Source organism: Lampris incognitus, chromosome 16 (genome assembly GCF_029633865.1).
Source record: "Lampris incognitus isolate fLamInc1 chromosome 16, fLamInc1.hap2, whole genome shotgun sequence".
NCBI classification, from domain to species: Eukaryota; Metazoa; Chordata; class Actinopteri; order Lampriformes; family Lampridae; genus Lampris; species Lampris incognitus.
This window is the reverse complement of record NC_079226.1, coordinates 39,812,976-39,840,364: the sequence shown is the minus strand read 5'-3', so window position 1 is coordinate 39,840,364 and position 27,389 is coordinate 39,812,976.

Genomic DNA, 27,389 nt, shown 5'->3' with positions numbered 1-27,389 from the left:
TCATCCGCAACTACAGCCGCGTTGCGGCCCCACTAACCACTCTTACCTCCACCTCCAGACAGTTCCTGTGGACCCCTGTAGCAGAGGCAGCTTTCCAAGCCCTCAAGCACCGCTTCACCACAGCTCCTATCCTCATCCAGCCAGACCCAACCAAGCAGTTCGTTGTAGAAGTGGACGCCTCTGAGATTGGGGTGGGAGCGGTCCTTTCTCAGCGCTCCAGTGAGGATGGCAAGACACACCCCTGTGCCTTCCTGTCTCGCCGTCTCTCCCCAGCTGAAAGGAACTATGATGTGGGGAATCGTGAGCTCCTGGCGGTGAAATTGGCACTGGAGGAATGGCGACATTTTCTGGAGGGGTCTGAGCTTCCTTTCATAGTGTGGACTGACCATAAGAACCTGGAATACATCCAGTCAGCAAAGCGACTCACCGCGCGCCAAGCCAGGTGGGCACTCTTTTTTGGTCGTTTTAATTTTTCTTTGACGTACAGACCTGGCTCCAGGAATGCTAAGCCCGATGCTCTGTCTCGTGTGCATGGGGAGGAGTCTGAGCCCAAGCTCCAACCTGACACCATCGTTCCCTCTACCTGTGTGGTTGCGGCTGCGGCTGTCACCTGGAACATTGAAAGGGAGGTCATGGCAGCACAACAGACTCAGCCTGACCCAGGTAACGGTCCCCCCGGGCGCTTGTTTGTTCCAGACGCTGTTAGATCTAGCGTGTTGCAGTGGGCTCACTCTTCCAAACTTACCTGCCATCCTGGAGTAACCCGTACCCTAGCCTTCCTCCGCAGGCGGTTCTGATGGCCTTCCATGACGGAGGATACTGGGTCTTTTGTTTCTGCCTGTCCTGTTTGTGCCCAGAATAAGCCCTCCACTCGGGCCAGTGCCGGTCTGCTGCGCCTCCTGCCTGTACCACACCGTCCCTGGTAGCATCTGTCCTTGGATTTAGTCTCTGGTCTGCCCGCCTCCGACGGTAACACCGTTGTACTGACTGTCGTTGATCGCTTCAGTAAATTTGCTCACTTTTTGCCCTTGTCTAAACTGCCTTCTGCCCGAGAGACTGCGGATCTGCTGGTCAGGGAGGTTTTCCGGGTCCACGGTCTTCCCCGTGATATAGTGTCTGACCGTGGCCCCCAGTTCACTTCTGCTGTCTGGAAGGCTTTCTGCTCTGCCATCGGTGCCACCGTCAGCCTGTCATCGGGGTTCTATCCTCAGACCAACGGCCAGGCCGAGAGGGCCAACCAGGCATTGGAGAATGTCCTCCGCTGTCTGGTGTCTGCCAACCCATCCTCTTGGTCCTCACAACTTCCCTGGGTAGAATATGCCCATAACACCTTGCCATCGTCTGCTACTGGGTTGTCCCCTTTTCAATGCCTTTACGGCTATCAGCCCCCCCTTTTTCCTTCTCAAGAGGTAGACATTCCGGTTCCGTCTGTCCAGGCCCATGTCCGTCGGTGCCGTCGGACCTGGCGGCGAGCCCGTGCTGCACTGCTCAGGGCCTCCGGCCGTTACCAGCGCTTGGCGGATCGTCATGGCACCCCTGCTCCGGACTACTCCCCCGGTGACCAGGTATGGCTCTCTACCAAGGATCTACCCTTGAGATCGGACGCTAAAAAACTGTCCCCCAGGTATAGTGGTCCCTTTCCCCATTGTCAAAGTCATTAACCCCTCTGTGGTCCGTCTGAAGCTGCCCCGCACTCTCCGGGTTCACCCTTCCTTCCATGTGTCCTGCCTCAAACCTGTCTCTACCAGCCCTCTAGTTCCTCCGGCCCCCCCGCCCCCACCTCCTCGTATGATCAACGATCATCCGGTTTACACCATTCGTCGTCTCCTGGACTCTCGTCGCCGCGGTCGCGGCATCTCGTGGACTGGGAGGGATATGGCCCGGAGGAGAGGTGTTGGGTCCCTCGTCGCCTTGTCCTGGACGCGAACCTCATCCGGGACTTCCACAGGACGCACCCTGACGAGCCTGGTAGGTCGCCCGGTGGCGCCCCTCGGAGGGGGGGTACTGTCACAGCCTCTCGCCCTTGACATCAAAGCGATCGCCCTTGACACCTGCTACACCAGCTGACACCTGCTACGCCAGCTGACACCTGCTACACCAGCTGACCCCCCCCCCCTTCACCCCGGCAATCGCCCTCACCCTTAAAAGGCCTCCACTATGGACCAGTCTTCGCTGGAACGTCGCCATTCATGGACTTCTGCCTGCCTGCCTACCTGCCACAGAGCCACCTCCTGCTCTACTCCCGAGATCGGTCACTTCAATAAAGACTGGATTCTTCCCTTACCTGGTTGTCCCGTCTGCTTTTGGGTTCCTTCCCGATACGTGACACATTGCAGAGCAGGCAAAGATGGCTATCTATGTGAGCCGGAAAAAGAGAATTAAAGAATGTATAGAATGCCATGTTGAACTGTTGTTTTGCAGGATGGTCCAGGCCAGGATAAGAGTAGACTTCAATTATTACAAGGCAATGAAAGACCTGGACACATTCACAACTTTGTGGCGTTATAAAAGGGTGCTGTTTTCGACCATAAAGGATGAGCTGTTTTTTTCCGCAGAGCAGGATAAAAGGGGTCTTACCTGTTTTTTATTTTTTGAGTTGTTGGTGAATGATTGTTTTTTGGGCTTGTTAAAAAAATGCTTATTGAGTGTTTGTACTTTGATAAAACACTTTAGTATGGGGAACATATTCTAAGTAAAAAAACTTAATTACTAGTGAATTAGTAATGATCAAGATGTCGCTTTAGTATGGGGAACATATTCTAAGTAACAAAAACTTAATTTAGAGTAATTTAACACTATGAACACTTGTAGTTTTGTGTGTTGTTATGTAAGAACAGACCATATTCATTAAGTGTTAGTAAGGGAGAATAACTCTTCTTGTGGTACTACCACCTTATAAAGGCCATACTAAGCAAAGCATATTGAGATGGTACTACTAATAAGCAATAATTCTGAGGTTATAGAGGGAAAACTCATAGTTAATGGCTTACTGGTTGTATAAGGCGGCCATGCAGAATAAGGCATTAATGAGTACGTAATAATGACCAATTAAGAGCCAATATGTTGCTAATTTGCACGCTAATAAGCACCTAATTAATGGTGACTACGTTCCCCATACTAACTGACTACGAGCCCCCCCCCCCACCCCCCACCGGATGCTGACAACGAGATTACTGGAGAAATGTATGTTTTCTAATCTGATTACTGTGCATGGTTATCGGCTCATGGGATCGTCTGTAAACTGTGCCGCGCTGTCGTTTTGGCTGTTTTACTTAATAGGATCCTTTATTAAGTACGGCCAGTAATCCTTCCCAAAGAGGACATGGATGGACACTGTGACATCCGACTTTGGCTTTATTATCACCTCTGACATGAATACTCGAGGATATAGCGCTTCTGTGTTTTGGGGCAGATTAGCAGCAACGATAACTTGGAGCAATGTGGTGAATTTGGGGCGATGAGAAAAAAGGAGACCGAGGAGTGACCGGGGGTTGCTTTTCACTAGGTGATTTAGTGCAGAATTAAAAAGTAGAATTTGAAATTCAAGCGCCCTCAATCTGCAGACAGTGGTCATCATTATGCGAGCTACTGTCGATATAACAAAATTTCCATTTTTTAAAAATCAGAAATGGGTCGATTTATTCTTTTTGCTTTAACAGGACCCTTTTAAATCCTCACGTAACTTACATCCATTTGTTGCTGCTTACTTCGGCATATGAAGTACACGACGAATGTGCAACAGTGACTCGTGTTTGGTGTTTCATTGTTTCTATGAGGCCCCCTGTTTGGGGAGTTATTTTCCCTTGTGTCCTTACAGAGACAGCACAGTGCAATTCGGTTTAGGTGGGGGGGGGGGGCGTTACTCTCCACTGCCAGAGAGAGAGAGACAGACAGACAGACAGACAGACAGAGAGAGAGAGAGAGAGAGAGAGAGAGAGAGACAGACAGAGAGAGAGAGAAATTAGAATTTCATTTCTGATTTTGACCCCCCGCCCACAGCAGCTGCTGGCCTGGGCTCGGCCTGTTCTGCCCAAATGCCCCATGGGATTACTAAGAGGTCACCACTGCTGGATTCATGCATACACTCTCTCTCTCTCTCTCTCTCACACACACACACACACACACACAACACACACAACACCCCTAACAGCCTTGCTGTACCAATGCAGAGATGACGTGCAGGCGTGGTCAGCTGCTCGCTGAGCTGCAATGGGGAAAACCAGGGAACACAGGAAGTGACTGAAAGAAAATGGAGGGGGGGGGGCAGACAGACAGAGAGAGATGAGCAACCTTTACTGGTATCAGAGCTAACAGATAAGAAACATCGTTGTCTGTTCCCCCTCATGAAAATGGTTCTGTAAGCAATGTTTACACTTGTGAAAAAAATAACACAGTAGTTCTTGACAGAAAATATATATATACACTACCGTTCAAAAGTTTGGGATCACCCAAACAATTTCGTGTTTTCCATGAAAAGTCACCCTTATTCACCACCATATGTTGTGAAATGAATAGAAAATAGAGTCAAGACATTGACAAGGTTAGAAATAATGATTTTTATTTGAAATAAGATTTTTTTTTACATCAAACTTTGCTTTCGTTAAAGAATCCTCCATTTGCAGCAATTACAGCATTGCAGACCTTTGGCATTCTAGCTGTTAATTTGTTGAGGTAATCTGGAGAAATTGCACCCCACGCTTCCAGAAGCAGCTCCCACAAGTTGGATTGGTTGGATGGGCACTTCTTTGAGCAGATTGAGTTTCTGGAGCATCACATTTGTGGGGTCAATTAAACGCTCAAAATGGCCAGAAAAAGAGAACTTTCATCTGAAACTCGACAGTCTATTCTTGTTCTTAGAAATGAAGGCTATTCCATGCGAGAAATTGCTAAGAAATTGAAGATTTCCTACACCGGTGTGTACTACTCCCTTCAGAGGACAGCACAAACAGGCTCTAACAGGTACTATTTAATGAAGATGCCAGTTGGGGACCTGTGAGGCGTCTGTTTCTCAAACTAGAGACTCTAATGTACTTATCTTCTTGCTCAGTTGTGCAACGCGGCCTCCCACTTCTTTTTCTACTCTGGTTAGAGCCTGTTTGTGCTGTCCTCTGAAGGGAGTAGTACACACCGGTGTAGGAAATCTTCAATTTCTTAGCAATTTCTCGCATGGAATAGCCTTCATTTCTAAGAACAAGAATAGACTGTCGAGTTTCAGATGAAAGTTCTCTTTTTCTGGCCATTTTGAGCGTTTAATTGACCCCACAAATGTGATGCTCCAGAAACTCAATCTGCTCAAAGAAGTGCCCATCCAACCAATCCAACTTGTGGGAGCTGCTTCTGGAAGCGTGGGGTGCAATTTCTCCAGATTACCTCAACAAATTAACAGCTAGAATGCCAAAGGTCTGCAATGCTGTAATTGCTGCAAATGGAGGATTCTTTGACGAAAGCAAAGTTTGATGTAAAAAAAATCTTATTTCAAATACAAATCATTATTTCTAACCTTGTCAACGTCTTGACTCTATTTTCTATTCATTTCACAACATATGGTGGTGAATAAGTGTGACTTTTCATGGAAAACACAAAATTGTTTGGGTGATCCCAAACTTTTGAACGGTAGTGTATATATATATATATATATACACACACACACACACACACACACACACACACACACACACACACACACACACACTCACCAGCCACTTTATTAGGCACACCTGTCCAACTGCTCGTTAACGCAAATTTCTAATCAGCCAATCACATGGCAGCAACTCAATGCATTTAGGCATGTAGACATGGTCAAGACGATCTGCTGCAGTTCAAACCGAGCATCAGAATGGGGAAGAAAGGAGATTTAAGTGACTTTGAACGTGGCATGGTTGTTGGTGCCAGACGGGCTGGTCTGAGTATTTCAGAAACTGCTGATCTACTGGGATTTTCACGCACAACCATCTCTAGGGTTTACAGAGAATGGTCCGAAAAAGAGAAAATATCCAGTGAGCGGCAGTTCTGTGGGCGAAAATGCCTTGTTGATGCCAGAGGTCAGAGGAGAATGGCCAGACTGGTTCGAGCTGATAGAAAGGCAACAGTAACTCAAATAACCACTCATTACAACTGAGGTATGCAGAAGAGCATCTCTGAACGCACAACACGTCGAACCTTGAGGCAGATGGGCTACAGCAGCAGAAGACCACACCGGGTGCCACTCCTGTCAGCTAAGAACAGGAAACTGAGGCTACAATTCGCACAGGCTCACCAAAACTGGACAATAGAAGATTGGAAAAACGTTGCCTGGTCTGATGAGTCTCGATTTCTGCTGCGACATTCGGATGGTAGGGTCAGAATTTGGCGTCAACAACATGAAAGCATGGATCCATCCTGCCTTGTATCAACGGTTCAGGCTGGTGGTGGTGGTGTAATAGCGTGGGGGATATTTTCTTGGCACACTTTGGGCCCCTTAGTACCAATTGAGCATCGTGTCAACGCCACAGCCTACCTGAGTATTGTTGCTGACCATGTCCATCCCTTTATGACCACAGTGTTCCCATCTTCTGATGGCTACTTCCAGCAGGATAACGCGCCATGTCATAAAGCTCGAATCATCTCAGACTGGTTTCTTGAACATGACAATGAGTTCACTGTACTCAAATGGCCTCCACAGTCACCAGATCTCAATCCAATAGAGCACCTTTGGGATGTGGTGGACCGGGAGATTCGCATCATGGATGTGCAGCCGACAAATCTGCAGCAACTGCGTGATGCTATCATGTCAATATGGACCAAACTCTCTGAGCAATGTTTCCAGTACCTTGTTGAATCTATGCCATGAAGGATTAAGGCAGTTCTGAAGGCAAAAGGGGGTCCAACCCGGTACTAGCAAGGTGTACCTAATAAAGTGGCCAGTGAGTGTATATATATATATATATACCTCCTTTCATGGTAAACATGAACGTTGCAGTCGTTCAGGTACACCAGCCTCGTGGGAGAGAAATGACCCAAGTTGATTTAGCATGCAAGAAACCAAAAAGTCACATGAAAGTAGCTAAACGGAATGAGCTGGCATCTTAGTCAACATGAGAGAGAGAGACAGAGAGAGAGAATGAATTTCCACTCTGTGTTGCCATGGTGACAGTAGTGGATGGTGGATGACTGATTTCCTGAACGGCGGCGTAGCCTGGAAGGGAAGCAGAGCAGGGATGGTAGTGTTGGTGATGGTGGAGGGGGGGGGGTGGGGGTGCGGGAGAGCTAGAGAGAGAGAGACGAGAGCTATGAAGAGAAGAAGGGAGAAAGAGAGAAGGAGAAACTGCGTATCTGTGTCAGAGAATAGGGGTGGAGCTTGTCAGAGAAAACATCCATGTTTTCCTTCAGATTTCACGTCGATCTGTCTGGCGAGTGACAGGCCTTTAAAGGGATAGTTCAGTATTTTCATGGTCTATTCCTTTTTTTTTCTACCCACCACTCATGTTTTCATTTCCTTTTCGCGTCCGTTCCGCACTTCATGCTGAATATGCCAGCATGTATTGCAGTGCCAGTCAACAAGGAGAAATGGGATCATTCTCAAAAGATTATTTCCCTAACCTCGTGGTGATTATTGGAACCACACACATGAAAGTTTTGGTCTTTCCATGGGTATATCCATGTCCATGTGGACTCCCTCAGGCTTCAGCTGTGTGCCCTCGGCGAAAAGCCATGTAAATGATATGGCCAGGGCAGATATTTATTTGGACATCCCTGAAACTTCTACGCACGCAAAATTTTCGATTTCTCTACTACTACTACTTTCAGCTGCTCCCATTAGGGGGCGCCACAGCGGATCATCCGTTTCCATCTCTTCCTGTCCTCTGCATCTTCCGCTGTCACACCAGCCACCTGCATGTCCTCCCTCACATCCATAAACCTCCTCTTTGGCCTTCTTCTCCTCTTCCCTGGCAGCTCCATGTTCAGCATCCTTCTCCTAATATACCCAGCATCTCTCCTCCACACGTGTCCAAACCATCTCAATCTTGTCTCTTGCTTTGTCTCCAAACCGTCCAACCTGAGCTGTCCTAATATACTCGTTACTAATCCTGTCCTCCGTCACTCCCAGTGAAAATCTTATCTTTAACTCTGCCACCTCCAGCTCCACCTCCTGTCTTTTCACCAGTGCCCCTATCTCCAAACCATATAACATAGCTGGTCTCACTACCATCTTGTAACCTTCCCTTTAACTCTTGCTGGTGCCCTTCTGTCACAAATCACTCTTGACACTCTTCTCCACCCACTCCACCCTGCCTGCACTCTCTCCTTCACCGCTTTTCTGCACTCCCCGTTACTTTGGACAGTTGACCCCAAGTATTTAAACTCATCCACCTTCATCACCTCTACTCCTTGCATCCTCGCCATTCCACTGTCCTCCCTCTCATTCACGCATAGGTATTCTGTCTTGCTCCTACTGACTTTCATTCCTCTTCTCTCCAGTGCATACCTCCACCTCTTCAGGCTCTCCTCCACCTGCACCCTACTCTCACTACAGATCACAATGTCATCCGCCAACATCATCATCCATGGAGACTCCTGCCTGATCTTGTCCGTCAACCTGTCCATCACCAGTGCAAACAAGAAAGGGCTCAGAGCTGATCCTTGATGTAATCCCACCTCCACCTTGAACCCATCTGTCATTCCAACCGCACACCTCACAACTGTCACACCTCCCTCATACATATTCTGCACCACTCCTACATACTTCTCTGCAACGCCTGGCTTCCTCATACAATACCACACCTCCTCTCTCGGCACCCTGTCATATGCTTTCTCTAAATCCACAAAGACACAATGTACCTCTTTCTGGCCTTCTCTATACTTCTCCATCAATATTCTCAAAGCAAACATCACATCTGTGGTGCTCTTTCCTGGCATGAAACCATACTGCTGCTGCTGATCATCACCTCTCCTCTTAACCTAGCTTCTATTACTCTTTCCCATATCTTCATGCTGTGGCTGATCAACTTTATACCTCTGTAGTTGCTACAGTTCTGCACAGCACCCTTGTTCTTGAAAACCAGTACCAGTATGCTTCTTCTCCACTCCTCAGGCATCCTCTCACTTTCCAAGATTGTGTTAAACAATCTAGTTAAAAACCCCACTGCCATCTCTCCTAAACAGCTCCATACCCCCACAGGTGTGTCATCTGGACCAACTGACTTTCCACTCTTCATCCTCTTCATAGCTGCCCTCACTTCCTCCTTGCTAATCCACTGCACTTCCTGATTCACTATCCCCACATCATCCATTCTTCCCTTTTTCTTCATCAGCCCCTCAAAGTGCTCCTTCCACCTTCTCAGTGCAAACTCCTCACTTGTCAGCACATTTCCATCACCCCAACCTGCTGCACATCCTTCCCAGCTCGGTCACTCTGTCTAGCCCATCGGTACAAGTCCTTTTCTCCTCCCTTAGTGTCCAACCTCTCATACAACTAACCATATACCTTTTCCTTTGACACCTCCCTTAACGTGGCATCTCCTTGTACTCTTGTCTACTTTCATCTCTCTGACTATCCCACTTCACCAACCTCTTCTTCTGTATACTTTGCTGTACTTCCTCATTCCACCACCAAGTCACCTTATCGTCCTTCCTCTGTCCAGGTGACACACCAAGTACCTTCCTAGCTGTCTCCCTCACTATTTCTGCAGGGACTGTCCAGCTACCTGGCAACTCTGTCTTCACTCGCTTCCTCTTCTTGCTCTCCAAAGTCACCATCCGATGCTGCCTAGCTACGTTCTCCCCTGTCACCACCTTGCAGTCTCCAGTCCTTTCAGATCGTGCCTCCTGTGTAAAATATAGTACACCTGTGTGCGTGTATACACACACACACACACACTAGTGCTGGGCGAGTAAATTTTCTAATCGCGATTAATCGCACATGCGCAAAATTCAATAGTGAAAAGTGCTGCTATATGAACAAAAGTGCAACAACATTTGATTTGCAAACACTAACAAATAAGGTGCTATATGAACCTGGGCCCAGGAGAGAATCAGTCCGCTGACTCGACTCTCACCTGGACCCAGCCCACTCCCTCCCCCCAGTCTGCCACAACTGCATTTATCCATTCCTCCGACTTTACATTTTCTTACTCCTCTTCACCAAGCCAGTTGCTAAGACACACAAGGTCATTTACATTTTCAGATGATAAAGAAACTCTCTTCTTCTGTACAATATGACCAGCAAGAGAAAACCTTTCACCGGGTACGGATGTTGCAGGTATGGCCAAGTACTTCTGTGCAACGGAGGCCAGCCTGCTGTGTGAGCCTGCATGTTTGGACCGCCACTCCAACGGACAGGCCTCTGTACTGACGGTGGGCTCCGCTCTGTATCGGCGTACACAGTTTAACTGAGTCTTCCTCCTGTTCAGAATCAGACTCTGATGAAGCAGCCAATAGGGCCAACTTGTCCTTTGGTGGGTCAGATGTTGTTGCTTCCACAGGTTTCTCTGCAACAACCCTCTGTTCCTCGAGTAAGTTGGTGACTGAGGCCCACACCTCACCCCTCTCAGCTCTGGGTATACACTTGAGGTCCTTGAATCTCGGGTCCAATGCGGTAGCAATCTTCAGATATGCAATGTTGGCATTTTCCTTGCGTGTCTCCATGTCTGTTCTCAATGTATACTTGAATTTGACCACGTAGGCAGGGTCATCATCTGAGCTCTCCATCACCCGAAAGAGATGGCAAAAAGCAGGCAGAACCACGGAGCATGAAACATACTTTTCTCCTCCCAGAAGTTCAGTCACATACCTGCAAAAAAAAACAACCCCCATTTCAGTCAAAATGTATTGCATTTACTTACTAAAATGTCCTCTACATATTCATGCTATATTTACACACTATTTCTCTCTCTCACGCACTCAAGACAGGACAGCGAGAAATATATGACGTAAAATATACCTGCAGGGCTCCAGTAGAGTTTCCAACCTCTGTAGTTTGTCCATTTCAGCTGTAGCTGGCATGGCAATCTTGGTGTTGGGCGTGGTGAGGACATCCCTCAGTGGCTGTTCGTTTCTGCGGACGCTTTCTATCATGTCCAGAGTCGAATTCCATCTGGTTGCAACGTCTTGTAGTATAAGCGACTCCTTTCGTCCATGTTCAATTTGTTGTTCTTCCAATTCTGCAGCGCTTGCTGGACTGTGTTTAAAGTGGCCCACAGCTTTCCTACATTTGGCCAGGACATGGTCAAACGCACCCTTCTACAGAGATGCTGTGACGGAACGCTGGAGACCGTGCGCCACGCAGGGAACGTGTTCAAAAGGCAGACGTCTCGCAGCAGCGGTCATGTTTCTTGCACCATCCGTGCCAAGTGTGCTGGCTTTATTTGAAAGGTTCCCCCGCTGTGCAGCATGAATAAAATATCCCGCGCACGTTTCAGCAAAATGTCTGTCTTCTGTTTCCATTACCGTCAGAGCATGTGAACGCAGCTCCCACTGCTCATCAATATAACGCACTGGAACTCCGAGGTAACTATGGTTACCCAGCGATGTGCAATAGTCTCCAGTGGGTGCACGTTGTAACGCCGTCGCTTTTGTAGTCCTCCCCTTTTCGTGCATTCTTCTCGTGGCGGTGCGTCTCGAGGGAGGCTCACACGTGCCGTCATTCGTGGCGACCCTAAAGAATATTCCTCAGACCGACATCTTCCACAATGCTAACCCGCTGCAGCTTGTAGCTAGCCACTCCGCTGTGGCATCGGTTAGCTTGTCTTGCTTCTTTCTCTCTATACTTCTCCCAGACGTATCTAACGTAGTCGGCCGAAGCCTCCCTCTGGCGGGTGATGTGCTGGCATCAACGGTCCGTTTTGCATTTAGGCGATAATTCAGACTCGAAGTACTCCGGTGACAGGAAAATTCAGCATTACGCTAGTTACAAATAACTTCCGTTCTATCAACTCCGCCGTCTGGAATTGATTTAAAATGAAAATGTCCATGTAATAGTTCGTTACCTTTCTCCATTTTTTCCCTCTCTCCGCGCCAAATCTTTTCTGTTCCGGTTCACGTGAGCGCGGCAGCAGTCTTAGGCCCGCCCCAAACGCTCTCATTGGCCCACCCCAAGCCAATACTGATCAACATCCCGCCCCTCCTGTAACCCATGTTTGTCTGTATGTGTATTCAGAGCCAGTAAGCAACAGACTTTCAAAATAATAATAAAAAAAAACTGCGTTAATCCGCGATAAAATTATTGTCGGCGTTAACAACGCGTTAACTTGCCCAGCCCTAATATTGAATACATACATACGCAAACACGCTCCAACGCAAAATTAGGCTACCAGAAAGCCTAGAACTCAAATTCTCTTGTAGTTCTGCCTATATTCTACACCCCTTTGTGGCTTACAGACTTCAGTATAGGATCCAGCGCAGGATGTACAGCACCAGTCAAACGTTTGAGTACACCTGCTTGAAACCAGGTTATTCATGATTATCTATGCTTGAAATTGCATAAACTGGTCTATAAACACATTATATGATAAATGAACTTATACATGTGGAGATATAATCATCAAGTGAATTGCATTTAAAAATGTAATTTTAAATGAAAATATAAATAATTGACCAAAGGCTAGTTAACCCAGGGAACATCTAACAAAGACACGTTTACACGCGTTCCAATTCCATTGTTACGACCCTCGATCTGGAGAGGGTGCAACAATTAGTGCACTGGGTAACAGTGCGGTGAGGGTGCAACACAGAGACATAAACGTTTAAATATAAATATTTGTCGACACCATGACAGGACAGGGGAACCGTACGGGTGCCAAAACAATAAACTACTAACAAAAGTGACCCACCCTTGACAGTGCTGAAAAGCACCAAACATAAAGACAAAAAGTGGCAACCGCTGCTAACCTAGTGTGTCCAACAGAGGTAAGCTACGTGATGGGGTGTTTGCCCATGGGCATCTTACCTTGATCCCCTTGCCCAAAAGAACTAAGCAAACTAAAGGCTAAGCATAACTAAAGTACTCAAGATTTAAACAATGCAAAACTTAAATGAAACCGGGCCAGACGTCACAAACACAAAGTAGCTACAGAAACAAAGACATCAACACAAAGTCGCTACATCACACAAACTAAACTAGCTGGCCGGGGAACTGAACACACGTGGGGGTTTAAATGGGAGACTGCACAGCTGATGGAAACTGGATGACCCGTTGCCCGGTTGATGAGGTGATGAGGAGCACCTGGCGGATACCTGAATGTCAGAGTGAGGGTTAGATACAGGAGGGTAGAGGCTAGTTCCCATCGATGCAGAGAACGATCAACTGAGCATGCGCAGGTACTCGTCGCCTCCGTTGTTTGGGTAGGTTAAGGTTAGGGTTAGGGCGGGGTTAGGGTTAAAGTTAGCTAATCAGACGCAGAGTAGGGGTGGGTCTTCCTAGAATCCTAGCGCCTGGATGCTACGCGGGGCGTGTGGAGGCGTGGTAGAGGCATTTCGCGCATGCTCAGTTGACCGTTCTCTATCTCTTTATCACACATTTATCACCCCTGCACGCATTTATTACACGGACAAGCCGTCGGTGGTGCCGCAGCCAGATGTTGTTAAAAAGTTGTGCGTGCCTCCGGCCAGTCACGCCAGATGAAAAGGATGCGAGGGCTGCGGCCAGTACCAAATACATGGAGGGGAGGGGGATTTTTTACATATTGTGGGAAGGGGGTGACATGACCGATGGCACATACAGGGCGTGTATGTCTAACATTATACATATGTATATATCTAGTAGTGGTGGAAAATCGAACTTTCAAAAAGTGGGGGGGTCTTGTCCCCCCTAACCCCCCCCCCCATATTTTGCGCCGATGCCTCTCCTTGACACCATACCTACCCATCACCTCCTCATCACCTCTGTTCCCTTCACCAACATGCCCATTGAAGTCCGCTCCAATTACCACTCTCTCCTCCTTGGGTACCCTCTCCACCACGTCGTCCAACTCACTCCAGGATTCTTCTTTCTCTTCCATCTCACACCCAACTTGCGGGGCATATGCGCCGATAACATTCAGCAATACACCTTCGATTTCCAGCTTCATACTCATCACTCTGTCCGACACGCTCTTCACCCCCAGCACGCTCTTGACATACTCTTCCTTCAGAATTGCCCCTACCCCATTTCTCATCCCATCCGCACCATGGTAGAAGAGTTTGAACCCACCTCAGATGCTCCTGGCTTTACTCCCCTTCCACCTGGTCTCTTGCACACACAGTATACCTACCTTTCTTCTTTCCATCATATCAGCCAGCTCTCTCCCTTTACCAGTCATAGTGTCAGCATTCAAAGTTCCGACTCTCACCTCCACACTCCTACCTTTCCTCCTCTGGACATGCCTTCTCCTTCGCCCAACAGTAGTATAGCTTCAACCGGCACCCTGCTGGCCAACAGTGCCGGTGGCGGTCGTAGGTAACCCGGGCCTCGACCAATATGGTATGAAAATCTGATTTATGATCCGCATATTTGATTTGGCAAAGATTTTACACTGGATGCCCTTCCTGATGCAACCCAGCCCATTTATCCAGGCTTGGGATCGGCACTAAGAATGCACTGGCGTGTGCATCCTCAGGGACTGGGTTACAACATTTTCAATTTCTGCCCTTCACAGTTGGCTTTCTCTAACATGGAAGTTTGAGTTTTTATCTAGACATGGTTTGACAATAAGGATTGCCCGATTGCCGGGGGCAAGTAAAATGCAATGCAAGGCTAGTAAATCTAGCAACTCACTTGCCCGATCAGGCAAGTGGTAAAAAAAAAAAGATAATAGAAAATCTTTCAATCTTTTTTTTTCGATCATCGCCATATCATAAATTATGTTCTCGTTCTCTGGCAAACAGTATAGCCCCTCCCCTTGCATGTATCGGAGAATATTGGCCAATTAAGAATCGAGTAGGCTAGTCATGTGATGCGTAGCTGTCAGATTTTTAACTCACGAGAAAATGGTGGCAGGTAAAGACAACATGTATGAATTGAAGTACAACAGAGTATTTCATTTACCCTGGAAATAGGAGTTTAGTTGGGTTGCATTAGTGGGCAAAACTCCCAACTATGTATTGCACTTGCACAGTATGCCAGGAATTTGAGAGCAAGGCGGATAAACGGGGTTGTCTTTGAAAGGCACGTCAAGTTTTCGAAAAACATCGCTGGAGTGCCATAACAAGAGCCGACAGCATCTGGCCTACATGGCAGCCAAGAGAGCTGCCGACAACCCCTCCTCCAGGACCAGGACCTTGCCGGTGCTTGAACGAAACATGAACACTGGGGCAAGTCAGGTGATTGCTCAACTGATCACCAAAGCATATCATGCTTTAAAAAATGCGCAGCCGTTCACTGCACACTCCAACGCGACGGCTCTTCAGTAGAAGAATGGGCTCGACCTGGGCACGCAGCGCCAGTATTGGTTGTGGTTGCTATAGTTACCAAGCCTCCCTTCCGGTCTGCCTGCGTTGCAGTCTCGGGTGTTCTTCCTGTGTTAACTAAATGGCCGCTGCCGCACGTTACCATCTGCGTTGTGTGATTCATTGATGTCGTCTCTCATTACTGGCGTGGTGGCAGCGCTTACCAGACTTAAGTCCCGAGGACTGCCAGCCGAATTAATCGCGGTAGCCCTTCCAGGGGAATCACAGGGTAGTTACGTCTACCACCAGACGCAGCTGGGCTAGCTCAGACACAGTTGTGCTAGCTAAGTGGGCAGCATGGCGACACACGGAGCACCGAAGCAGTGGTATTTAACAAAGACCGAGACGGTGAACTCTTTTGAGAACTGGCGTCAGAACCTGCTTTATATACTGTCGCTCGACGCCGGGTTTGCCCCCTTCCTGCACGATGGCGTGGAGCGGGAGACGAAGTCTAAAACGTCCCCTGTCCGGGGATTCACAGATGACGGTGAAGATATCCCCTCGCCCCGACGTCGCATTAAAGAACAGAAGGTAGCCATGTTAGAGCTAATGTTGGGACAGATAGCCAATTATTGTCCTGTAATCTTTTGTCACAGCATAGTCAGGAACTCCACATCGATTGACAGCATATGGCAAGCTATTCGTCTACATTATGGCTTTCAGTGCACCGGGGCTGTGTCTGAACTCCCCAAGTCAAAGCAATCCATCCCTGTCCGGACAAGGAGGTCATGTCCCCTGATAATCATTTCCTCAGCAAATGTTCCTTTCTGCCCCCCCAAGATAAAATGTACATGGCAAAATCGCGCCAGGTTTTGGGAGAGCAGGTCGAGATTGATGATGAGGTAGAGGAGAGCGTTAGTGGGGAGCCAGTGCCATCTAGTGGTGTGAAATGTGTACTTATCAAACAGTCCCCTTACCTCGATGCCTTCCATGGACACTGCCCTGTGCGTCTCACCGTTAATAGTGGGGCAACAGGCGACATGATGAGGGCCTCATGCGCGACCAGGCAGGGCGTCACCGTCACAGGAAGTACGCAGTCCGCATTCCAAGCAGATGGCTCGTCCCTTGTGAAAGTATTGGGAGAGACACGGACACAGTTCCAGAGAGATGGCCATGACCTCTATTTTGAGGGCCTCGTCGTTGAGAATCTCAAATCTGACATCCTGGCTGGCATTCCCTTTATGGAAAAGAACGATGTCTCCATCAGACCAGCCAAACACCAAATCTGCTTGGGCGAGGATATATTCTGCTACGGCACCCTCCAAACACCGATGGACAGGCATGCTGTACGGCACGTGCTCCGCGCTCCAGATAAATCTACTGTGTGGCCAGGGGAGTACATCGAGCTCGAGCCGCCTCCTGAGCTGTGCAATGTGGACAGTGAGCTGGCTGTTGAACCACACGTCGATGTCTCATGTGACCAGTCTGACACACAGCAGTGGCCTGCCCCAACTTTGCTACAGGGTGTGTCCGGGAAGATCCGTGTCCCAAATCTCACTGGCGAGCCGCAGCTGGTCCAGAAAAGCCACCACCTATGCCGTGTCCGCCCCACATATGTCCCGTCACTCAGTGACGCCGCCGTGCCAGCTGATCCCCCCAAACCGGCCCCGACGACCATGTCAGCCTTGTCCTCTGACGTTGTCGCTCTGGACCCAGATAACATCATGCCTGCTGACATCAGAGATGAGTTCCGCGCCCTGCATAGAGAGTTTGATGTAGTGTTTGATCTCCACTTTGAAGGATATAACGGCGCTGTGGGTCCGCTCCAGGCCAGGGTGAACATGGGACCTGTCCTACCTCTGCCCTTCACCAACAGGTCGGCCTGGCTTGCCATACAGGCAGAGTGCTCTGACCTCAGACGGAGTCTCATCGACGACGAGCGCAGAGACACTCTCAGGGACGCTTTAACCCGCTTATGTGTGGGTCTGTGCCCTCTCGACGGCCCCTTTGCTGTGATCAGGACTGACCCTGCCCCTGGTTTTGCTGCATTGGCAGGGGATGGGGCCCTCACTATGCACAGACTAGTTGTTGAAGTGGGCAACGCCAAGAATGTCAATAAGGACCCAGTGGCGGAGAAGGCTGTTCAAGAGATTCAGGGGGAGATTCTTCATCTCGAGCCTAACTGTAGGGCTGTTACTCCCCTGTTACTCTCTGTCGCTACAGCCAACCTGAACAGTCGTGTTAGGTCGCGTGGATTGTCTGCCCGTGAAATGCTGCTTCAGCGGGACCAGTTCTCCCATAGGCAGTTGCCTGTGGTCAACCGGGGCCTCATCTTGAAACAACACTTGGAGCGTGTCACCAACCATCTGTACAGCATGAAGGCAAAGGTGCCCTCTGGTCGTGTGGCCGTGCCTCCCGCCATTCGACCTGGTGAACTGGTGAACTGGTGTCCCGTTATGGCTCATCAGTGGTCGTTTGAGTGCCATGGACCGGCTCTCTGGTGAGTACTGATGGAATGCGTTCCGCTTGAGTGCCATCCTTGTCTTGCTGTCTGGTAAGTACTGATGGAACGTGTTCATTTTGGCCAAGGACATGTTTAGGTTCGGATACTGGCACAGTGTGCCGTCGGTTTCTGCTATATTCCTTTCCTTCCGATTCAACGATGTAAGATCTAGGTTCATTGCACTTCCTTTTGATCACTCCGATCGTGTCATGTCGCTTTGTAGTCTGAAGACGGACCATTTGGGACGGTTCCAGTGCAGGCAGTGGTCTAATTGACTTGTCATAGTGTGCTTTCTGTTATGCTCGCGCACCAGAACCCGACCCGTGTGGCGAAACCCAAGGCAGACAGACACAGGATGACTTCAAAATCCAAAAAGGCGGTTTTATTGGGGGAGGGGAATAACAAGGAGGGGAGATAAATACTGCCGCCAAATAATAAATGGAATAGAGTGGGGGGAATATATGGTGCAAAAACGTTCTGTTAGTGGGATGTGTGAATATGTGTGGTGTCCAGTGGTTTGCGTGTATATGTGTGAGTGTTCTTAGCCTATGTGTGGTGCGGTATGTAAATGACAAGGAGGTGTTGAAATAATGTGCGTGCACCTGGCAAGAAAGTCCAGTCCGTGATCCAAGAGGGGTTGTCCGAGGAAGTCCACTCCGAGATCCGGGAAGTCGAGTCCGAAAGGAGGGGTCCAGGTAGAGGGACACGGGGGGAAATCGCTGGAGGGGTCCGGGGAAAAACGTGAAGGTCGCTGGGGACGGGGGAGCCGTGGAAGTCGCGGAGGGAGAGTCTTGGGAGGAGACAGGGAGACACGAAGATAAGACACTGGGGAATAAACAGAATGCAAGGAACCCTGGAGGGCTTGTCAGAGCTTTACCGCAGGGTTCAGTACGTCGAAGCACGAAGTGGTGTTCTGGGAGACTTCTTGTAGAGGGCTGCCTGATTGCCGCAGGTGTGCCTGATGGATGATGGCAAACACCTGGTGCAGTGCAGCGCTCGTCTCCTCAGAGCGCGAGCCGAGCGCTCGGATGTTTCCGGCACGTCCGAGCTGGGGGAGTGGCTTGAACGTGCCGGGGAGGCAGCTCGGGGCGGTGTAACCACAACACTTTCTGCATTTCCCGTTTCTTTGACAGCTGAGCCTGGACTGTTAGTGTCCTTTGACGACGGCGCCAACAGCTGCTGGCTGGCAGCTAGGGTGGTGCGTGTTCTCCTAGATAGGAGACGCTGGGCGGGAGAGTCCAGGGATCTATCTCGTGGCACGTTCCGAATGTTCAGCAGATTCAGAAGTAGATCTGTCCCATCTGTCTTTGAAGTTTCAAGCAGCCTCTTTGCGCTTCGAACCGCCCTTTCTGCCGGGCTGTTTGCTTGTGGGTATGCAGGACTGCTGGTGGTGTGGTGGAAACCCCAGGTTGTGGCAAACTCACGAAAAGTCTGACTGGAGAACTGGGTGCCATTGTCTGAAGAGACAGTGTCAGGGATGCCATGGACTGAGAAGTGTCGCTTTAGCTTGTTGACCACACTTTGTGAAGAGAGGTCTTTTTTTAAGTGGATCAATTTCAAACCACCCAGAGTATGAGTCGACCAAGACCAGGTAGTGGTGACTGTTCCACTCGAAGATGTCTGTGGCGATGGTGGACCAGGGCAGTTCTGGGATTGGTTGCAGTGGCTCTTTCTGTTGATGTGCTTTTAGACTGTTGCACACACTGCAGACTTGGACCATGTTCTCAACATCCTTTGCCATGGATGGCCAGAATGCAACATCACATGCTCTGTGTTTCATTGCTTCGGCCCCAGGATGTCCTTTGTGTAGAATGGTCAGGTACTCGGACTGTAGTGTTTGGGGGAATGACCGCTCTTGTTCCTTTCATTACAATGTCATTGTCGATGGTAAGCTCATCTCGGAATGCAAAGAATGGTCTTGCAGCGGCTGCAGTACTGCTTGCTCGGTCGGGCCATCCTTGCTTTATAGCGCGGCAGAGAGCTTGCATTGAAGAGTCTGCAGCTGTGTGTTCTCGCAGATCCTTCAGGCAATTTGAAGAGATGGACTGAACTGCCATCACTTCGAAGTCGTTCTGTTCAGTTTGATGTTGTGATGTGCTCTTCCTTGGTGCACGAGACAACATGTCGGCCAAGTACATGAACTTCCCTTTCTTGTAGACGAGCGTCAAATTGAACTTGTGCAACTTCAGCATCATGTGTTACAGATGCGCTGGTGCGGTGTAGATTGGTTTATTCAGGATTGTGATGAGGGGCTGATGGCCGGTTTTGACTGATTGGCTTTTCGTAGACGTTGTCATAGAACTTAAAACATGCAAACACCACCACCAGCAGCTCCTTTTCTATCTGAGCATATCTTGTCTTAGTGTCCATCAAGGTGCGTGAGGTATATGCTACAGGTTCGCCTCCCTGGAGGCAAGCTGCACCAAGGCCATACTGTTGAAGCATCACAGCTGAGTGTGACAGGCTTTCTTACGTCGTAGTATTTCAGCACCGGAGGGCTTGATATGTTGGCCTTCAGTCCGTTGAATGCATCTTTGTGTTCCTTTTCCCACCACCAGGCTACGTCACGTTGCAGCAGCGGGCGGAGTGGTGCAGACAGTTCGCTGGAGTTAGGGATGAACTTTCCAAGGTATATTGTCATTATAGGAATCTCTGAAGAGCAGCCTTGTCTTCAGTTGGGGGTATCTCAGCGATTGTTTTCATCTTCGTAGGGTCAGCTTTGAGTCCCTGGTCTGTGAAGATGTGTCCCACGTAGCTCACCTGTTTGAGTCTGAACCTGCATTTCATCGGATTCAGTCTGAGCTTCACTTTCCGAGCCCTGTCCAGGACCTTGTTGAGGTTGGCATCATGTTCCTCTACTCCGTTGCCGCCCACGATGATGTCATCGACGATGATCGCACATGGATAGCCTGTGAAGACCTGCTCCATTGCTCGTTGGAAGACCTCCAATGCCGAATTGATTCCAAAGGGCATTCTTAGAAATCTGAACCTCCCCAGGGGTGTGGCGAGTGTTGTTCGGATGGAGGATTCTGTGTCTAGTTTGATTTGCCATGATGAACTTTTTGCATCCAGCACCGAAAACAGTGGCGTCGGAAATTTGTGTAGCCACCTCTTCAAACGTGCGCATAGGATGGTGAGGGCGCATTAAAGCTTCATTCAAGTCACGTGGATCGATGCATATGCGAATGTTGTCAGTGTCCTTCTTGTGTGTGGCAGCCATTGCTGAAACCCATCTGTGGGCTCTGTCATTGGTGTGATGACTCCCAATGTCACCATCCGATCCAGCTCTTTTTTGACTTTGTCCGTCGTCGCTACGGGGATGCACCTTGGTGGCTTCACGACAGGTGTGACATTTGGATCGCCTTTCATTGAGTATGTTACTGGTAGCGAGCCAATCTCGTCATTGAACAGGTCAGCATATTCAGAGAATATTTTGTGTGAGAATGTTGAATCCTCGCTGACGTCAACTTGACGTACATCGTTGTTTAGAGTGATTAAGTCCATGTTTAGGCAGTCTGGTAAGCCAAGTAGTGGTTGGACATCGTTTTTAACCACATGGAACTGCAGTGTGCGTGTCTGCGTCCTCGTTTGACAGTTTAGCAGCGCAGTGCCTCCTGTGTGGATCACGGTTCCACCGTATGCGACTAGTTTGGCTGTCTGTGTCTTGTCGATTTTCTCTACCTGTTTCACGAAGTCGTAAGTGTCTGAGGAGAGGACATTACACTTGGCTCCAGAGTCTACCTTTAGTTCCAGTGGTTTGCCATTCACTGTGACGGAGCAATAGATCTCCTTTTTGTTCTTTATGTTCTCCAGGTTGATTGTGCTGATTTCTCTAGTGTCTAATGATAACTCCCGTGTTCCTGTGTTCCGTCTCGCTGTCTTTGTTTCCCTCCGCCACGTCCACGGCTCCCCGTGTCTCCCTCGCTCCTCGTCCCCAGCGACCTTCACGTCTCCCCGGACCCCCTCCAGCGATCTCCCATCACGTCTCTCTCCCTGGACCCCTCCCTCCGCGTCTCTCTCCCTGGAGCCCTCCCTCCGCGTCTCTCTCCCTGGACCCCTCCCTCCACGTCTCTCTCCCTGGAGCCCTCCCTCCGCGTCTCTCTCCCTGGACCCCTCTGTTGTGACTTCTCTTATGTACACTATTGTAGTGTTACTATTCGTGGGTTACTAACTTAATCACTATTATATATAAGTACACGGAGACGAGGATGCGGCACAAGTCTGATCTTTACTGACGGAGACATCACACACTATTAGGCTCGACCAGTGTATTACAGAACTCAGTAGTGGTGACAGTCCAGCACAATCGAGCACCGAGCGCTCGATCCAATACACCACACCCTCCCTCTTTTCCAACTGAGATGTGGCCTACTCATCAGTTGCTTCAACAGTAGACCCTTTACCGAACCATTAACACTATGGCATTAACACTGAACAAGTCTTTTCTACTTGCATACTTCAATGATTAACACAGCATTTTTTTTAAATGACAGACGACTCTCATTAAACAACATAAACCATTTCCTTTTCACATTCTGGTGGTTGGCATGTAAACATTTTGAACATTCAGCAATCTTGCAACATTTCAGGTTAAACACACCTTGTACTCTTTGTTTCACCTTCTTTTTTTCTTTTTTTTTTCTTAATAAACACTTGAATGATCACACAAAAGAACCCTGAGGTTAGTCATTGTATCTGGCAGGGCGCCTAACTGCTCTGCCGCACTTTGTGTAGCATGTGGGTGTACTGCCTGTAGTCACCGGAGGAGGGTCGTGTGGTGACAAGTCATGTGGTGGTGAGTCGACTGGCACAGGCGCTTGTGAGGTGAGGGTTGTACCTCTGGGTCAAAATGTTCCTCACTGTCCGTGTCTCTGAATAGGCTCGGATGTATCTTCCTCAGATGTCGCCTGTTCCTTCTTTGCATCCTCCCAGCCGGTGTCTGCACAGTGTAGGACCGTGGTTCATCTCGCTGTCGGATGACAACGGCAGGCTCCCAGCCACGCCGCGTTTGCATGTGTACGGTGTCTCCTGGGGTCAACACTGGCAGGGGCTTTGCACACTGGTCGTAACGTTGTTTTTGGCGGAACTGCAGGTTCCGGATCTTGCTGTGAATGTGCTGTGGGACTGATTGTGTCAGCACAGCACTGGAGCACGGAAGTGTGCTTCGTAGAACTCTCCCCATCAACATTTGTGCAGGTGATACGTCCAGTCCTGTCACCGGTGTGTTCCTCAGTGACAGCAGCACCAGATGTGGGTCAGTGCCGGTCTGCATTGCCTTCTTCAGCGCATGTTTCACTGTCTTTATGGCTCTCTCAGCCATGCCATTTGAAGAGGGAAAACCTGGGCTGGAGTGTGTGAGCTTGAACTCCCATGAAGCTGCAAATGACTTCATCTCATAGCTGGCAAATGGGACATGGTCACTCACTATCTCCCTAGGAATCCCGTGTCTGGCAAACACAGACTTCATCTTCTGGATTACTGTGTATGCTGTTTTGTCAGATATGTTGAGCACTTCGGGATATTTGGTTAGGTAATCAACTAACAACAGGTATGACTGACCGTGTAGCTCGAAGATGTCAGCTCCGACTTTCATCCATGGCAGTACTGGGACCTGATGCGGCATAAGTGGCTCAGCCTGCTGTTTGGGCTGTAGCTGCTGGCATTGCACGCACTTTTCCACCATTGCCTCTATATCTCGTGCCATGCCAGGCCAGTAGAGAGACTTTCTTGCTTTGGTTTTTGTGCGCTGCACTCCTTGGTGTGCAAGATGCAGCTTCTCCAAAATCGTGCTCCTGAAGCTCTGGGGTATGATGATTTTGTCTCCGACCAAGACAATGTTATCTTCCATGCTTATAATGTCCTTTACTGCCCAGTAGGCGTGTAGTTTTCTGTCCAAACTTTTCTTTTTCATGGGCCAGCCTTTCTTGTGTTTCTCACACACAGCTTGCAGCACGCTATCTGCTGCCGTTGCTTTCTTTAATTGGCTGAGTGTTTCCTCGCTCAAGGCATCTGTGGCATCCAAGGCATACACAACTCTCTCATCACAAGGGTTTTCATCAATAGGGTCACCTTCTCTGCTAGCTGTAGCGCGTGAGAGTGTGTCGGCAATGTACATGTGCTTGCCTGGTGTGTATGTTACACTCAGATCATACCTCTGCAGTTGTAAAAGCATACTTTGCAGCCGCGCAGGTGCTTTGCTCAGCGGCTTGCGCATGATGACCTCCAGAGGCTTATGATCGGACTGGACAGTTACTGGTCTGCCGTAGACATACTGGTGGAATCTCTTAGCAGCAAACCCTATAGCGAGCAACTCTTTCTCTATCTGTGCGTACCTCTTTTCTGTGTCGGTGAGCGCTCGTGAGGCATAGCACACTGGGCGGTCGTCCTGCATCAGACAGGCTCCCAGTCCATCCTTTGAGGAGTCTGCTTGTAGAGTGAGAGGCTGCTTGTGATCGTAGTATCTCAGCACAGGGGCTTGTGTGAGGATGGTCTTTAGTGCCTTTAGCGCTGAGCTGTGGTGCGGGCACCATTGCCACGCTACATCCTTCTTGAGCAGCTGTCTGAGGGGTGCCGTGAGTGAGGCTTCGTTTGGTACGTATTGCGCTAGGAATTTTGTCATTCCCAGCAGACGTTGGAGACTTTGTTTGTCTTCCGGGGTTGGCATGTCGACAATCGCTTTGATCTTTGTGTCGTCAGCTCTCTGTCCTGCTGCCGTGATGACGTGTCCCATGTACTTTACAGTATCAACTTTAAACTGGATCTTGTCCCTGTTAAATTTCACATGTGCGGTCTTGGCTCTCTCCATTGCTTTCTGCAGGATTTCATCGTGTTCCCGCTCTGATGACGCTGCGATGATCATGTCGTCTGCTATAATGTACACACCTGGGATATCGCCGAAGGTCTCAGTTCTTTTGTTGAAACTCTTCGCTGGCCGATTTGATCCCGAATGGGAGTCTGAGGAAGCGGAACCGGCCCCACGGCGTGTTGAAGGTGCATAGCTTAGACCAGTGTTTCTCAACCCAGTCCTCAAGGACCCCCTATCCTGCATATTTTCTTTGCAACCCTGAATAGGTACCTGTTTGTAGTTATTCAACCAATCAGCAATGAATCTTGTCAGACGTTGCACACCTTGCATAATTAAGTGCTGCGAGATGATTGGTCGAGTAAGTACGAGCAGGGCTACCTATGCAGGGTTACAATGGAAATCTGCAGGATAGGGGGGTCCTTGAGGACTGGGTTGAGAAACACTGGCTTAGACGACGGCTCATCTAGCTTGATCTGCCAGTATCCATCCTTTTCATCTAGGATGGAGAAGATGGATTTTCCTGTTAGCCTGCTGCGCACGTCTTCCGGTGCAGGAATGGAGTAGTGTTGACGCTTGACTGCCTCATTCAGGTTGCAAGGATCCAAACATACCCTTAGCGCACCATTTTTTTTCTTTGTGGCAATAAGACTGTTCACCCATTCTGTAGGTTCATTGACAGGAGTTATGACTTTCCTGTTCTGCAAGTCTGTGAGTGTCTCTCTTAGTGAGTCCATGATGGAGAGTGGTACGTTCCTGCACGCGTGAATCACAGGCGTGACGCTTGGGTCAATGTGTATGTGATGAACTCCAGGAAATTCGCCTAATCCTGTGAAGACCTCCGCATACCTCTGCAGCAGCTCCTCTTTGGTGGCCGGAGGTTTTGCTGGTTGTGGGGACTCCACTGCAAGCGCCTCGACTCTTCTCACCAGCTGCAGCTCTTCACACGCATCTCCACCCAGGATTGGCTTGTTAGCTCGGCTAGACACATGGAAGTCCAATATAGCCGTATGCTTAGATGTGCGGCAATCTAGAGATGCAACACCATCTGAGGGTAGTCGTGCACCACCAAAAGCAATCAGCACAGTCTTTGTGGGCCGTAACTGAACGGGACCTGGTAGCTGCCGGAATACGCGCATAGGAAGCACATTTGCATCGGCGCCTGTGTCCAACTTGAAGTTAATTGCTACGCCTCTGACCGTGGCTGTTTTACGCCATACAGTGCCTTTAGCTTGGTGGGCTGCTTTGTTTTTGTATTTTCCAATCACGCCTATATATAAGGAATCAATTTCACTTTCTAGATTTTGCACTGTCTTTGTCTTGTAATTGCCGCTTTTTTCAGTGCTTGATTTACACACCTTGGGAAAATGATTGTTCTTACCACATTTGTGGCACACTGCACCATAAGCTGGGCATTGACGGGGCTCATGTTTATTTCCACACTTGTGGCAGAGAGTTGTTGCTACATGCCTCTTGCTGCTCGTTTTGTTCCTGTTCCAGCTGCCCGTGCGCGTTTGCCCTGTTGCTTTCTTCAATGCCTCCACTGAGGCGTCTTGGACAACATGTGACGTCTGCATCGCTTGTATTTGTGACTTAGCGAGCTCGGCTGATCTACATATCTCTACGGCCCTGCGCAAAGTAAGCTCATTATCACGTAACAGTCTTTCTTTCAAACGGGCATCATTTATGCTGAACACTAATTTATCCCTTATCATGTCATCTTCATGTCTGCCAAACTCACAGTCTTTGCTCTTCTGGCGCAGCTCTGTGATGAATCTGTCCACCGATATTCCTGCTGACATCGTGCGCGACCAGAATTGATGGCGTTGGAACACGACGTTCTTCCGAGGGCTGCAGTGGTCCTGGAAGGCTTTCAGAACGTCCTCCATCGATTCGTCGTCTCCTTCTGGGATGATGGTGAGTGTGTTATACACTTCCAGCGCCTCCTCGCCGATGGTGTGAAGCAGAATGGCTATTTTAACCGTCTCTTCCTTATCCAACGCACCTGAAGCGGTCATGTACAGCTGGAAACGCTGTTCCCATCTTCTCCAGTTTTCTGCGAGATTCCCGGTAAGGATCAGCGGTGGTGGCGGCTTGAACTGTTCCATATTTGTGCGCAGGCTAGCACGTGTTAGCTAGCTGCCTCAGCTACCAGCGAACTCGTTGAAGTACCGCCCTCGAATTATACCGTAACTCCGTCTTCTGACACCATGTTGTGACTTCTCTTATGTACACTATTGTAGTGTTACTATTCGTGGGTTACTAACTTGATCACTATTATATATAAGTACACGGAGACGAGGATGCGGCACAAGTCTGATCTTTACTGACGGAGACATCACACACTACTAGGCTCGACCAGCGTATTACAGAACTCAGTAGTGGTGACAGTCCAACACAATCGAGCACCGAGTGCTCGATCCAATACACCACACCCTCCCTCCACGTCTCTTTCCCTGGACCCCTCCCTCCGCGTCTCTCTCCCTGGACCCCTCCCTCCGCGTCTCTCTCCCTGGACCCCTGCTTTCGGGTTTCACTTCCGGGATCACGGACTCGGATTTCCTCGGACAACCCCTCGCTCAACGGATTTGGGCTTTGGTAGCCAGGCGCGCGCACAGCGTCTCAACACCCCGCCAAACATCTCTCCATCATTACACGTAGGGCAGATGTTGCAAGTTAGACACCAGCTTTCATTACACACACGTAGTATAGCACACATCTCACAAACAGACCCGCTATCCGCAC